Here is a 15,395-nt window from a genome sequence, read left to right on the forward strand (position 1 = left end):
CATGGCTTGGCACGGCTCTGCACGGCCCGGCCCGGCTCTGCACGGCTCTGCACGGCTTGGCACAGCTCTGCACGGCCCGGCCCGGCTCTGCACGGCTCTGCACGGCTTGGCACGGCTCTGCACGGCCCGGCCCGGCCCGGCGCTGCCCCCTGGCGGAGCCGCGGCCCCGCGCAGCGCTGCTGTCCCGGCTGCCGCCGCCGCCGCCCCCCGCGGGCCCGGCCCGTGCCGTGCACCCCCGGGGTCCCCCCCGCGCACCGGGGCCTTGCGAGCCCCGCAGGTCGGGAGGGCCGGCGAGGGGGGCGCCGAGCAGCGCCCGGCGTGAGCGGGACGAGGTGGCTGTCACCTGCACGGCACCTCTGTGTGCCGGATGCACTGCACCTTCATAAACCCCCTCCCTCTGCAACTGAGTCCTGAGCACTGTAGTTCAGGTTTAGGAATCGCTCTGTGCTCGTATGCTGAAGTTTTGGGTGGTTAATCTTCATTTCCTACCCTTAGAGCAGGAAAATCTGCGTGTGGGCTGTTCATCTTGAGCTAAGGAGCAAGTTTGTTATTGCAAAACGTGCAAATAGAATAAAAGGGCCCAGGCCACACAAACACCCCCTTCCCCGCGCTCCTTCGCTAAGCCCAGATGCTGCTTGCTGCCAGCAGCACCAGGTGCTGGGTGCTAGCACAGCTGGAGGTGCTCTCACCGCATCAGTTCCCAGGTGGATGCTCACCTTATCTATCAGCTGTCGCCTTTTGGTTGAAAAGGAGCTGCATATGCATCAAGTATTTGAAGAAGCAGTTTGCTACAGAAAGCCCTGTGGGGTGGGTTCCAGGACAAGCCTACCTCTCTAGCTACATGCCCGGCAGAGGGAGAGCACAGGGGTGCTGCTGCTCCTTGTGCCTCCACTGGTGTCCCTGCAGCAGGATGAGCCGTGGTGGTGGCACCTCCACTGCCAGCACAGAGGCACGGGCAGCAGCTGAATCCTCTGAGACTTTGACTGCCCAGACTTGGCAGCTTCATGGGGCCACCGTCCCTTTCTGTGCTGCCACCTGAGGACCACGTTGCAGCATGTTATTTTGCAACAGGCAGGCCTCAGTGAGGGGAACATTGTATGGCGAGCAAGCAGATGTGCCTAGGTTTTCCACAGTTGTTTTTCCTTTAGCTTTTTTATTTTCTGAGTGATGAACACAGAGGACAGCAGAGCTGAATTGTGGAGCACCCACAAGTTGAAGCAGGGAGTGGGTGCTGGATGCTCCTGAGTGAAGGCTCTCGCGTCACATCGGGAATTCCAGAAGGAGTGGGAAATTTTGTTGCGGTTTATCTTTATAGCTACTGTTGTATTTGTTTATGGTGCGAGCAAGACTGGGGTGTTGCTGCAATAACACAGCGTGCGAAGCAGCCCCAGGTTCTGAGAGTCCCCAGTGAAATATTTCTGTAGTGGTTTCAGGCTGTTGCCCACCCCAGATGAAGGAGAGCCTCGCTCATGAAGAACTTGCCAGGACTGCAAGCGCTGTGTCTTCACTGGCACGTATCAGTGCAGAACCAACAAAGTCAGCTCCGCTTCATTGTGTGAGGTGTGGGTTCCTACCACCATTGGCACATTTGCTTAATAGTACTTCTTTTTTAATAGTACTTTTTTGTTATGTTGTGCTTCGTGTCACCGTGCTGCAGAGCACAACTGTCACGAGTTTACTCTTGTCCTTTTTTCCCCAGAGAGCTGAAAGAAATGGATCGTTTTCTGGCCACCCCTTCCTGTGTCCCAGCTAGCAGTCAGGGAGGAGGCTCACCTACTTGAAAGCCAGGTGGGGCAGGAGTGGGACAGAAGAGATGAAGCTCTGTGCGTGGCCGTGTTCTCAGACTACTCGGAGGAGGGTGCCTGTGGATTCGGCACCAGTGGATCTGACACAATGTGAGAAGTGTTTTTCTGTATCACTTACACTGTAGCTGAAATGTGAAATGAGCTCCATGTGGCAGCAGCCAAAGGAAAGAAAAAGGGAGAGGGGAAAAAAGAAGCACTCTCCAAAAGTTTCAGTTATCCCTTGAAGCTATATTACAACATATACTCCCCTAATTGAATCAGTGTGAGAACTTTTCCCCTCCACTTAGATCAGCGCTAGTCTCTGTCCACTTCTCCCCGGAGATGCACACATTTGATACAAAGATGTGCGGGGGACACCCGCACCTAGGGTAGGCTTTTAACATTTGGTTTATGCTTTAACGGCTGAAAAGGAAATGTCAGTTCTGACGTGCCTCTTCCACAATCCATTACGATTTTCTCCCTCTTTCCTTCCCTTCTTTACAGACTTTGTGCCAGGGTGCGAGGCAGGGAAGTTGTGTCTGAGTAAGAATTATTGGGTCTGCCCTGAGAAGGCAACAGATTTATTGATTTATTTTCAGATTTATTTTCATGTGGGTTTGTTGGGAGGAATCAATAAGGCTTAGAAATGCTGGTGGTGTCTGTGCGGAGCTGTTAGCGTGGCTCTGGGCTCGCTGCTGCTCCAGCCCCGCCACCCTGAGGGTCTCGGTGGGGAGCTGCCTGCGAGTGCTTCCTTTTCACCTGTGAAGGGCCAGGCAATGCTCCTGAGCCCTGTGAGCCCTCAGTCATTCAATTTGCAGGGCATTTTGAGAAGAATGGAGAAAATCTGCACCTTTCAAAGTATCAGAGATATTACATGGCACAAAATTAATTGACAGCTCAGAAAGCACAAGCAACCGATACCCGAGGACACGTCTGTTCTCTAAGTATTCACATGTGCGAAACAATACGTGATCGCCCCGAACATATGGCTCTTGTATCAAGTACATGGAATCAAGTTGAATTACGAAGACTTTGAAAAGGTCCTCTGCTTAAATGTACACGTCTCTCTGAAATGTCCAGCTCAGTTTAGTGCAACAATTAAAAACAGATAGATTGTCAGGAGGCATAGACTGGGGTTAGAGTTAATTCGGTATGAAAGAAATGAGTGACTGGGAACGAGGGAGAGGAGCACAAGCAGCAGGAAAGAAGCAGGAGTGAGTGGAGGGATGAAATGCTAATCGAGGGGTAGGGAGAGCCAGGCATAGAAGGTGTTGAAGGAAAGAAGTGAAAAAAATAAGAGGAAAAAACGAAGAAAGGATATGAGATTGGAAAGAGAGGGAGAGTAGTGAGAAAAATAATGTCGTTTTGTTGTGTAATCTGGCAGCTTGCACGTCAGGTGTACAAAGGGCTAGAGCACACCTAAAGGCAACTACTTACATATGAAAAGTATGTGTGTGTGGGGGTCTTTTGATGGTTATGTATTTATACACATGCAGTTATATAAAGGAAACCACATATTCATTGCAGTTTCTCTGAGGATCCTGCACAGTCCCCTGGAAGCAGTTTTCCCCACCCTGTGTCCGGCAGCACTGCCTCCTTCCCGCGTGCTGCGCCGTGAGCCGGGGCTTCCTGCCTCACCTCACCTCGTCGCTGGTTTCTGTCCCGCTTTCGCAGCTCTGGAGGCTGTTTCTCACCTCCCTCTCAGCCCCTCCGACCTCAGGGCTGCCTGCCGAGGCACCGCCGGTGCTGGCAATTGCTGCTTCCTGACGTTGATATTCGTGGCAATATTTTCATCACACGCTGGCTGTTCCCACTCTTGTCAAATGTTTGACTGTTGAATCAGTCGGGTATTTTTATTCCATCTCTCTGCCTGTAACCTGCTGGTAACATTGCCATTCGTTTTCAAAGTTGTTGTTTTGTTTTGTTTTTACTAAAAAGTCACTGAGTTATAGTTTAATCTAAAGCAATGCTGTCTGATAGTTTAACAGCAGTAAATATTGATCAGAATCTGCCTCTGCCTCCTCCTCCCTTGTTATTTTAACACCATCTCCCATCTTTGGCTTAGAGGCTGCTGAGCCCATGGGTTGCATACCTTTGCCTAGGAGTCTTTATACTTGTGCCCAGGAAGCTGTGGTCTGTGGTTGTCTGAAGAATAACAGCTGCCAAAATGGATTTGACACAATCACCCACCTATCTTCAGGAAGGCTGTCCCAGGGAGCTGGGAACAACAGATGGGGCTTCTGCCTCCATCAGGTTGGTGTGATGCCCACATCCCTAGGAGAGCTGAGCACCCTCAGGAGCTCCTGGGGCCTGCTGGCGCTCCCTGCTGCCCACCCACCCGCGCACGGGGCTGGCTCTTCTCAGCAGACCAAATAGGTGTTTTCTGTGTTTTCCTGGCCAATCACAAGATTTGTTTCAGAGCTGCCCAGGAGGCCCTGAATGTGGTCCCTTGCTTCAGGTCGAGCTATCACATCCATTGACCTCGATGTCATCAAAATTTGGTTGCGCTTTCTGCACTGCAACAGCAGTCTGTACGCATGCACACAGCCGGGAGCTGTGGGGTTTAAGGCTATTTGCCAGATTGCTGCTAACACAAATAACAAAAATATTTGGCATCAGCCATCTCTCCACAGACAGTGTGTTGTGGATAGCAGAAAATCCCCTTCTCTTGCATATCCAGTGATTTGTTGCTGGATATCTACCTGGCTGAGCATTCCCCTCCAGCTGGCTCCCAGGCTTGCACTTGTTCCCAGTTCTCTGTGAGCCATTCCAGCTCCATTTTGCCTTGCTTTAGAGGCTCTGCCCAGGGTGTGAGGGTGCTCAGAATCCTTCAGTTTTCTTTCATAAACTGTGGAGAGCTTCCTCTTCTCCAAAGGCAACTTCAGATCCTTCTCTGGTTGCACAGGTCCCTTGTCCCTGAGGGAGGGCACCCTTCCGAGGAGTCCAAGGGATCAGCATGCTTGGTGATGGAAACTATTCCCTGGTGCTGCTGGAAATGGCATCTCTGCTTTTTGTTAGTGACCTGCATGCTTAGGTCATGTGCCCAGTTACAGCTGACTTGTTCAAATCACTTTTACTGAGGTACAAGGTTTTCTAGCAAAGGTCTGGCTTACAGATTTGTTAAACATTATATTGTTAATTTTTTTATTTTTTTTTTTTTGGGGGGGGGGGGGAAGCTTCCAACAATTTTTGGACTGTTTCTGAATGTCTTTTCTGTTCTTTTACATAAAAATCTGAGTGGAATTTTACCATTTTCACCCATCTTTCAACTCATTTTTCATAATTCTAACAGTTCTGTTATTTTGTAAGAAAAGAAACAGAAACCTGGATGTTTAATATTTAACAATGCCTTATTGTCTCATTGCTCTTGGAAAAGGGAATGGAAGAGGAAAAACCTCCCATGCAGCTATAAACAAAGCAGAAGGAAGTGAGTTCACTATCCACGGGAAAGCACAGCTCTCCCGTGAAGGAGATTTTTATTTTATTTGAGGGAAATGCACCACTGCTGCATTGAGCGCTTCTTTCCATTAGGTTGCAATACTGAAAGTCTTGTCAGGAACCCCCAGATCTGCCCTTTACATACCCTGTGCACGTTGATAGTATTTCTGATTAAGCTAGTGATGAAAATGGCTCATAGTTTACAAAGATCAAAGTCAATGGTAAAATTCTTATTGAATTCAGCGGTGCAAACTTAGGCTTGCTAGGGAGAAAGAAATACTGTACTCTTCCTTTCCAGAGGTGTCGCTTTTAGTGTCTGCTCAGATCCCACCCGTGCTAGTCCATAGTTCCCACCCAGCTGTTGCTTGGCCTCTTCAGAGCACCCTCCTTCCTCATCCAGCCTTGGGTATCCCTTTACCTTGTCTTCAGCTTCGACCTGCCTCTGGGCATTATAATGACCTAGACACCCTTACTCATAGGCATCAGCAAGCCACTGGAGGTCAGGGTTGTTACCACTAAATATAGTAAAAAAAAAAAAAAAAAAATGTAAGTTAGAGCTTTTGAGGGAATTAAAGGGACGGCATTAAAATAACCCCAATGTTTTAACAAAATGAGAGAAAAATAGACAGAACAAAACAAATCAACCAGATAAAAGATTCTTCTAGAGTCAGGCTGAACCAAAAGACCATTGGAGAAAGGGGTCAAAATGGTTAAAAAAAAGTCTGCAAGCTCAGTGATCTTTTTGAGAATAGCAGAAAAAGGACAAACAGCTAAATAAAGTACAGAGTTATGGTCAAGGCTGCATAATGCAGAAATGAGTCATATCCTCAGTTTTAGAGCCTTAAGTGAGTAAGAGGAGTGTGTGTAACACATCACAGCTTGAGCTTTCTTGGGGATACCTGCAACATCTGGCTCAGCGTGACTAGAGAAAGGGGCTGTGGTAGCTTATTTAATGTCTCAGGTTCGATAAAGCACACATAAAACTGCAAATCCTAATTTTATTCCCTTCCTTCAGAAGATGGCAGAAGTTAGCTGGACTTAATGCAGCCAGATGGAGAAAAGGGCTCTCTGTGCTGTACTCCATTTTCAGGCCACCACTTGTCTAGTGCTCCAGGCGGAAGAGCTGGCCCCAAACCCACTGAAATAAGTCGTTCTCTGGAGCACCCAGGTAAAGCAGCATGTTGTGCCGGGGGAGGCACAGCGTGCCAGGCAGCACAAGGGGCTGCTCGGATGCAGCTGCCACGTACAAAGCGCTGCAGCCAGCACAGGTCACGCATTTCCCTTTGCGGGGGGGAAATTGTTAGTGACATCTCCACGGAGACCAGCACCAGAAATACAGGTGCAAGAAGTTTAAATTTTGTACTCAGAATATGAAAGACCTGAATGGCAGTGCTTCTTAGTTTTTGTAGTATTGGAGACCTAATACTGAAGAAAAATCCCTTGAGACTCGCTCCTGGAGCACCGAAGAGGTCAGTTCCCACTTACATGGGTTATATTGTGGCTAGGACAGGGTGGAGAACTTGCATTCACAGAGGAACCTTAAAAAGAAGAAAGAAAGAAAGAACACATGACAAACATATAAAGAGAAACATCAGATTAAGTACCGATTTGGCAACAAGAATTTCTTTTCCTGCTCTGCAAGGAACTCTAGAAAAAGGAAAGAAATATTACCAATAAAATCAGAAAAGATACAAAATAGTCTTTTCTTTCTCGTATACTTAGTTTATTTTGTTCCTGTATTTAGCTGCTCTGGCAGTTTATAATTTCAACATCAGGCAAATGTGAGAGTATTTGAGTAAAGTGATATGCTGAAGTCAAGAGGCTTCCTGCCAGCAGAGAAGAACTGAGGGCTGCTTGTTTAAAGGATGCTCTGAGGTGGTTCAGCTTAACCTGGTGCTTATCCCACAGCGAAGTTCAAATTTGACCCCAAGCAAATTTGTCCTTGCAGTTTTCTCAGCCTGAGGATTTCCACAGCTGCTGTAGCTGCCCGGCCAATGTACAGAGTGGATGTGTGCCCATGGCCTTGGAGGGAAGGGAGCAATGGACCGTTCTGGGGGCTGTACAGACACCCTTGTGAAAGCCCATGTGTCAACAACCCGTGATAACACCGCATCAACCCACGGCAGATATTCCCTCTCTGAAAGCTCCTCCAAGAAGAAGTAGGTGATGTCACTTATGGGGCAGAACTAAAGGTAGTTGGAGGACATACAAGCTCCTTTTACACTGAGTTTTGGTTTTGGAGAAGATGGTGCCCTTCAGACACACATTTTCTCCTTTGGACAGTATTCAACATCTCAGTCCCATTGCTTAAGGCCCACAGTAAGGTAGTGATTATATCTTCTGTTATGAGAAAATGTTCGGGTCACAGTTGACTTCTTCAAGGTCATATCCTTATTATTTGAGCCGAATGGGAAACATTAACAAAGTGATTCCCTGGCCCTTCACTTCCTGAGAAAATGCAAATTTATCAGAACAACCACTTAATGTATGTATTTATTTATTTATTTTTCACATTGAAGATTCCCAGTATGTCAAAATATTCTATTTCCCATCCAGGAGGAGAAAAGAAAATGTTGATATCTCAAAAACTTGGGTTGAGTTGGGTTTTGTGGTGATGCAAACATGCAGAAGGATATATGGCCAACCGGCCGTGTCTAGAAGTGTGAGAAGCAGTGCCCACCACAGGGAATGACCCTGCACTGGTTTGCTGGACTGACTCAGCACCACCAACTGTCAAGAATTGACCCTGGGCAGGTTGGCCGAGCCTTGCAACTGCTGCTGCACTCATTTGGCCACACCAGCTGCGTCACCGATGGTTTCCCTAGCCATAAGCCAGAGGAAGCAGGCAGACAATAGCTGCCGTGGTAGGAAACTTTCCAGCCTCACCCCTGCTTCCTCCCTGCAGGAGGGGGATTACCTGCATGTCTGCTCCTCTCTGCCAGCTTCACCTTCCTGCAGTCCTCCGGCTGGGGCAGAGGGAGCTGTCTTCGGAGTCCTGCAGAAATGAGATTGTTCTCAAGTTATGTTTTTGCCAGGGCACTGTTGAAAGCTCTGTAGAAACTGAGGCAGCATTAATAGCTCTACTTCTGCCATAGGAAAGAAGAAGGACATTTGGCTCTAATATATCAGCAAAAGTTAAAGCAGTTTCTGCCTTCTCTGTTACACCATGCATCAACAAGAAGGTGGTAAAGTGCTCTTTCGTACTGCTTAGCATCTGACATTTCAGCACATCTTGTAACTGCGCATGGGGAGAGCACGATGTTGCTATATTTGTACTTGCAGACTTGGAACAAGAATCATATCTGGAGAGATGTGATGTGCACATTGAATGTTTTCCAGGGGGGCTGAGGAAATCCAGCACAATGAAGTGTGAGCTGTCTTGAAACTTCAGATTGCTAATGGAGGGAGGCAGAGCACATATCATTTCTGAAATGGAACTGAAATTATAGAAACTTGTGCCTGGTTCTCCAAACCCTGCTTAACTGTGGGATCACACATACCACAGTAAAACACTGAAATAATGGTAGTTGCTTTTTTATTTATTTTTTTTTCTCTGAGTTACCCTCAAAATATGTTGTTCCTTAATTTTGTCTCCTAGGATGTCAGTGGTGGAGATGGGACCTCTCTCTAGTCGTTTCGGGAGGGAGCTGTTGCTGTTACAAGAGCTATCTGTAAGCAAGCCAAGCTTTTCCTGCTGAGGCCTGGAGGGGCTGCCATGCAGCACTGCTTTGCTGCAGTCACCTTACTTCACAGCAGCACAGTCTCTCCCCACACTTCTGTCTCAACTGTCTTCTGTCAGATCCCTTCTTGCCTATTAGCGAGGTCTCCGGAATCACCACAAGCTTGTAGTCAGCAAAGCTATTCCTGTTGTAAGTGTCAGGGCCCTGAGGGCACTAATAGGTCCTAATTAGCCTGATCAGCTTTACCTGGAGTCTCCATCCCACACCCATGCCTGTAGACCTAGGAACCCAGTTCAGCTCCTCGTGGGGCCTTCAATCCCTGCCTGAGTCCCATGATGTGAGTGCTCGTCTCCAGCTCAGCCCCAAATGTGCTTGGCCATGGATCCTACTGATCTGGACCCCAACTGATGTGGTGATGTCCCAGCCCGGCCTCCGACCTGCCTTGTTGCTGTGGATGTGCCACACAGACTGCCACAGGGCCTGGTATGTTGGTAAAGTAGTGAGGAAGCAGCTGCCTTTCGATACGGGAGGTGGGTCCGACACCTAACCTCCCCGTCCTCCTGAGGAGGAAGCAAGTTATGTCTGGAGGCAAAGGAATTCCCTCGCATGAGGTGCAGGAGTTCCTTCCAGGCAGCTTTGTGCTGGGAAGGTCAGGGTGTCCTAGCAGGTGGAGATAAACTGCAGAGAAAAATGGTAAAACTCTCCTGTCTGCTTTCCCCGGTTTTTCAATATTTGTTTGTAATTAGTGTATTTGAAAGTTGGTTCTCCCTTCTAGGTTCCTTTCTTTGCTGCTCTTTGGGTTGTGTTTTGTCTCTTCTTAAGAGTAATGTAATTTCCCAGGTCTCCTTTGCTTCTTCGTTCACCTGTGCTTTGCTGGTAGTATTTCTTCTATCCAGCAGAGGATGCTAAGGCTGCTCTTAAAGCTAGCAGGGCTCCAAGGCAGTGTGAGGGTGACTTGCTTTCTCTCCTTCCAGGAGGCACTTGGGCTCACGCGTTTCAGATAAGCCCCTAGCTCTCAGGGGCTTTTTGCCCCAGCTCAAAGCTGCTGCCCAGGCTGCCAGGGGACATGTCCCCTTCCCCCCGGCACCCAGCCCCGTTCCCTGCCTGGGCTGAGGGCTCGAGGGGGGCTGCATGTGGGGCCACGAGAGGCCATAGCACGGGTAGGTGAAAACACAGGCACCTGGCGTGCTCCTGGAGCCAGGGTATAGGAAGGACCTCTAGCATGGCTGTTAGGGTGGTGGGCTTTGGGTGTTTGGCAGGGGGCAGTTGGGTAGATTCGTGCTGAGCTGGTTTCATGGGGTCAGACGCTTGTTGAAGGAGGATCTGCTGCTGCCATCTCCTCTGCGCCTGAGAGGCCGAAGGCTCCTCTGACAAGCTGTTGTGCTCCCAGGCCTGGCAGGGCGCGCTTTCTGTCACGTTTTGCTGTTGTTTCGCCGTTTCACTAAGTGACTCCATGTAAAAACCTCTGCTCCGGCCGTGCAAAAGAATAGAAGAGCTTCGTGTGCTCAGTTGCCCAAGCTGTTCTGCTTGTGAAACCGTGGCCGTGCCACAGGACCTTTGGGGACCTTTCTCTGAAACTGGCGGCCACCGGCGCTGTGTGACCGAACAGGACAGGGCGCTGCGGGGGCGACGGCCGCGCTCGCTGAGGCGCTGGGCTGAGGGCTTCGCGCTGCCCCCCGGGCTGAGGGCACGGCGAGCCCGGGGCCGGGCCCTGCCCTGGCTCCTTCACCCCGCGGGGCTCGGCTGCGGCCGCCAGGGGGCACCGAGCGGCTGCCGGGATCCCGCCGGGCCCTCCGGGGGTGGCGGCGGGGCCGGGCAGGGAGCGGAGGCCCGGGGGTGGTGGTGAGCGGCATCCTCGGCCTTGGGGTGCGCAGTGCTGCAGCCCTCAGATTTTCCTCAAACACGCTTTCTGTGTAGCGTGTACCAGCCTTGTCACCCCCTTAGCACAGGCAGGCCTCCCGCGCCTGTAAGGCTGTGCCGGGGTGTGCGACGTGAGTGCCAACACCCCCCGGTTCCTAGGAAGAGCAGCGATGCTCCTGAGCCCTGGCTGATGGTTTCTGAGGTCGTCATGCTCAGCATCAACTCTGATGTGGTTCAGTGGAAAAATGAAAAGGTCTTGAAAATGATTGAAAATGACTTGAAAGTGAATGAAAATGACTTGGCCACAGTTCCGAGGACGACAGCCTTCCGAGGCCTTATTCAGTGCAAGGTCCGTGTCCCAGCGATGGTCTTTAAATAGGCAGTGTTTTTGTTAGGGACAGAGCCACGGGATTTTGGCCTCTACTTCAGGAAAACAGAGATGGCGAGGAAGGGCTGGGAGCAGGGCCTGCAGAGCCCAGCCCTCGTACCTGTGAGGAAGCAGCGCCAGGAGTGTGGTGCTGCTGGTGGGATGTGCTGCTGTCACCGCTTGGAGCTGGCAGCAGGGAATGGTAAGTTTAAGGTCAGCTTCACCATGCATTAAGCGTAACCAGGACTTGTCACTATCCATCCACGCTACTGTCTAGACTCACATTAGATTATTGTGTGAAAACACACTTCCTTTTCCTCAGATTTGAGTTTTTCACTCTTTTCATTTCCTTGCATAGCCTCACATTCAAACATGAAGACGAGTTCCCATCTACTGCATCAATCATGTTTATTCCAGGGCATGCTTATACTGAGTCTTCTCTTATTCATCTCTTTTCAGGACCTGAAAAGTTTCGGTCTTTCACTCGGAATTTTCCCAGGCCCTGCATTACCAGCATCTTTGCTGAGAGGAAGGAGCCAACATATTGAGGGCTGGTGTTTTATGCTGAAGCAGACAGGGCTGTGGTCTCCCTCCCTCCCTAGTGCCGCTTAGCTTGCCTACCGATTATTTCCACAAGCAGTACGAGCAGCCAAACAACTTCCTGTAATCTCAGCTGTAGCATGTTCAAATCTCTCAGGTTCCTACAACGATATTTTTTCACTGTTCCGTATCTTAAGCATCCACGTGTCTTCCTGGCATCTTTGATCATAACTATGCATTCCCATGAAGGCTTTCCTAAACTGTCTGCAGTAATACCCAGGTAGATTTTGTATTAGCATCACAAACTGTGAGCAGCAGTGTCTGAAAATGACCATACCTAATTATGAAGTACAACTCTCTCTTAAAAAGCCCAGACTGGATTTTCTTTATCTTATGTCCTGTAATTGAAATTTGGCTCGAAGTGTTTCTTGCTACAGCCAGTAAATAGAAACAAAACCCAATCCCTCAGCAATAACTTATTCACCCATTGTCCAGCAATGTCTCAAATGATTTATTTGATGACTGTTACTTGGCCACATACAACGTGGGGCGAGCAGTGGAAATGATGTTCATTAGGACAGATAGGAGCACTGATGAAAAAGCAGATTCAACTATTGCTGAATGATTTAGTGCATAGGAGACAACTGTATACTGGAGACTGAAATGTATGTTTCTGTAAGGGTTAGGAGAATACATCACGATACGTGTCTTCAAACCAGCTGGCATCCAGATATTGTTACCCTTATTTAAGGTTATCCCAACAGGCCAGCTCAGACTTTCCTGAAGTTGGCTTAGGTAATGACTGTTTCCCTCCCTCCCCCATGGATTTTGTCCAGGGAAAGTAGGGAACGGCTATCAGTGGGTTTCCAGTAGTGCCCTGAGCAGAGTGTACAGCCAGCACATATGAAAATAAGATAGCGTTACTCCTTATAAGATGTAGCAAAATATGGCTCATAGATATCACCACTATTTTTCCACTTATACAGAGCATTGGTCATAGGCCAGTAGAAAAACCTGCCAACCAAAATGTTTTAAGAAAGGGAACACTGTTTGAAGCCTGGCAATAATTTTTTTTTTTTTTTTTTTTTTTTCCCCTCTGAAATATGTGCTGAACATAAATAAAGAAGACTCAGAAGAAACATCTAATGAGGTTTAACATTTTGTAATTATGCAGATGAATTTGTAAAGGTTTTTCACACTTTGTTATTTAATAGATGAGCTATTTAATTAATCCTGTTCAGTTAAACAGTAGCTAAACACTGAAAACAATAGATAATGTTGGTTGAATTCACAAAAAAGCAGTAGTATAACACTAAAATGCAAATGCCATGAAATCTTTGGTTTAAAATTACTTTGCTGTTCTGCCACTTTCTTTGTTTCTTTACGATACTGTTTTTTGCTTGCCAACGAAAACATCGGATGACAATAGCCATGAATACGCAGAGGAGCTGTCTCCCAGGACGTGTAGCTGCAGCCTCTAAACCCAGCATTATGGCAGCAGTCAGAATCCACGTGGCCGATTGTTTTGCAGACATAATGGTGCTGTATTTATGTATCTCTAAACTTGTTTTTCAGGATCTGTGGCTGCCTGCGTATCATGAAGCTTGCTGCTTAACAACAGAAATAAAGCACTCATCAGACAGAAGCGATGCGTCAGTGCAAAGTGGAATTCTCAGGACTAAAGTTTATGCGAGGCAACAACAAAATCCACTGTGCCATTCTCTTGGGCAACAAAGGTAATTTGTTATGCAACATAATGAGGACTTGTGTGTGACAGACGGCAGTGGCGTTCGGTTACAGGGCATTGGCATCAACAAGCACATGCAGTGCATAGATATAAGAGAACTGCTATACACAGAGAATTCAAAAGCTTTGATTGTTATTACTGTAATTTATTTTTTCTCCAGTTTAAAACATGACAGAGTAAACAAATAATTGGGACCAGTCCTGCAGTCCTTTATGGTCTGGGTAGGATCTTCATTGTTTCCTTTTGGATTGGTTTGTGTCTTAGACATGACCATCGCCTTATGGGCCACAAGGTCAAAGCTTGCATGTGCTGTGCGTTTTACGTGGCTCTGACATATTTAACAGGTCTTCTGCCAGCCCACAGAAAGAGTACAAAGCGGGAAGTGAGATACCCTCATAACACCATTTACCAACGCCCAGAAGTCCACGACATCCCACATGCTCCACTGCCCAGAAGTCCACTGAGTCCCACATGCTGCACTGCTCCTGTTGGTGTCTGTATTTCTAAAAGCCAGTTATCCTTCCTGTAGGGAGGCCGAGGTCATTCACTTATTTTGCAGCTAGTCTAGCAAGTGGGCCGCATGCGGAGCTGGGAACAGAACTGTGGCTTTTAAAGCAGTGAGGTTCATCTGCTTTTCAAAACAAATCTACCTGCTGGTGTGATTGGGCCTGGTGTTTATGATGACTTAAGCTGCTTGCTGCCTCCAGAGCTGGGGTTAGACCCAAAGATCCTGTTTGCTGACATTCCAGTGCTGTCTCAGCAAACGCTTGTGTAACTCCCTGCCAGATTGTGTTCTCCTGGCCCACACTGAATGTTTCCCTTGTTGCTCATCTGGAGGAGAGAGTCTGGGATCAACCTCCTCCTGAGAGTTACAAGGAAGAGTTTGGGATCAAGCTTCACTGATCAGTTTACACAGGGGAAATAAGAAATCAAGGCTGTGCCATGCTGTGTGTATAGAGGAGGACTAAGCTGAAGCTGTGTTGGGAACCCTTGTCCTGGCAGTCTGTGGGATTGGTTTCACTTTTCCAGTGTGCCTGTGACATTGTACCTTATATGTGCGGTATTCTGGAGTAGTCATAATCATACAGTTTTATTCTGTGACCTCTGCGTTTAATCTGGAGGTAACATTTGTTTTCTCACTCAAACCACACAGTCAAGCCTGGCTGGCCAGACTACATTAGTGGAAGCTATTTCTCTGGAGCAGCTGAAGACTTCCATTCCCTTTTGGCTTGTGCCTTAAGCATTGCTATTCATGGCAGGATGTCGGAGTTCTGACTGTGCCAGTGACTCAGCAAGGGCCTGATCTGTTTACCTGTACTCAAACAGGAGTCTAATGACTGCTTGGTGCAGTTATGACAGCAGAACAGTTAAGGGTAAACCACAGAGTTAGCCATGACCTTGGCTAAGCTACCTCACTTCTCTGTGACTTGGATTTCAGGGGAGCATTGTCACTATGAACATTTTGGGGATTTATTCAACCAGGCTAAAATTGCTAAACAAAACACCTGGAAGAGCTGCACTGAGTGAGTTATGGTGTAATGCTGGGCGTGACACTCAGGCCAAGGTTTTCAAACTGGTATCGCATTGAGAACAACTTTTGCTTTTGGGTACCTAAACAGACACCTGCACTTCATTTCCAGAGCTGCTGGGCACATGTCATTCATCAGTGCCTTCCTCTCATTATCAGGCACATGGGGTTGCCTGGACCTGTTTTCCCTGTGTGTCTTTTTTACAGCTCCTTCAACAATAGGGATCTGGTCCTGATGGAGATATTTTAGGAGCCACCATGATAGAAAAAAACTGTATCAAAGTATTTCTCTTTAATTTAAGCAAGGTTAATTTAATTACTAGCTTACATAATTAAGTCTAACCAAATGAATATTACATCATAAGAAGCAATAAGATTCCATACTGCAAGGATAAGAGGCAAACAAACCAACCCTGCCTTTCATGAGGAAGCTGCTATCTGGCATTTACAT

The 15,395-nt window shown here is 48.0% G+C and overlaps 1 long non-coding RNA gene across 2 annotated transcripts; it reads left to right on the plus strand.

Annotated features, from left to right (window-relative positions):
• Nucleotides 1-374: 374 nt before the first annotated feature.
• Nucleotides 375-13,478, plus strand: LOC311441619. Of its 2 annotated transcripts, XR_014696098.1 has the most exons (6): nucleotides 375-1,560; nucleotides 1,700-1,895; nucleotides 6,238-6,390; nucleotides 7,171-7,381; nucleotides 7,779-9,385; nucleotides 13,245-13,478. It is a non-coding gene; the product is annotated as an uncharacterized lncRNA (long non-coding RNA). The 2 variants fall into 2 exon arrangements; XR_014696099.1 differs by lacking the exons at nucleotides 6,238-6,390; nucleotides 7,171-7,381; nucleotides 7,779-9,385; nucleotides 13,245-13,478 and adding an exon at nucleotides 3,312-3,788 and having other exon boundaries at nucleotides 479-1,560.
• Nucleotides 13,479-15,395: the final 1,917 nt, after the last annotated feature.

The sequence above is a fragment of the Aythya ferina genome, assembly GCF_964211825.1.
Source record: "Aythya ferina genome assembly, chromosome: 9".
Taxonomy (NCBI): Eukaryota; Metazoa; Chordata; class Aves; order Anseriformes; family Anatidae; genus Aythya; species Aythya ferina.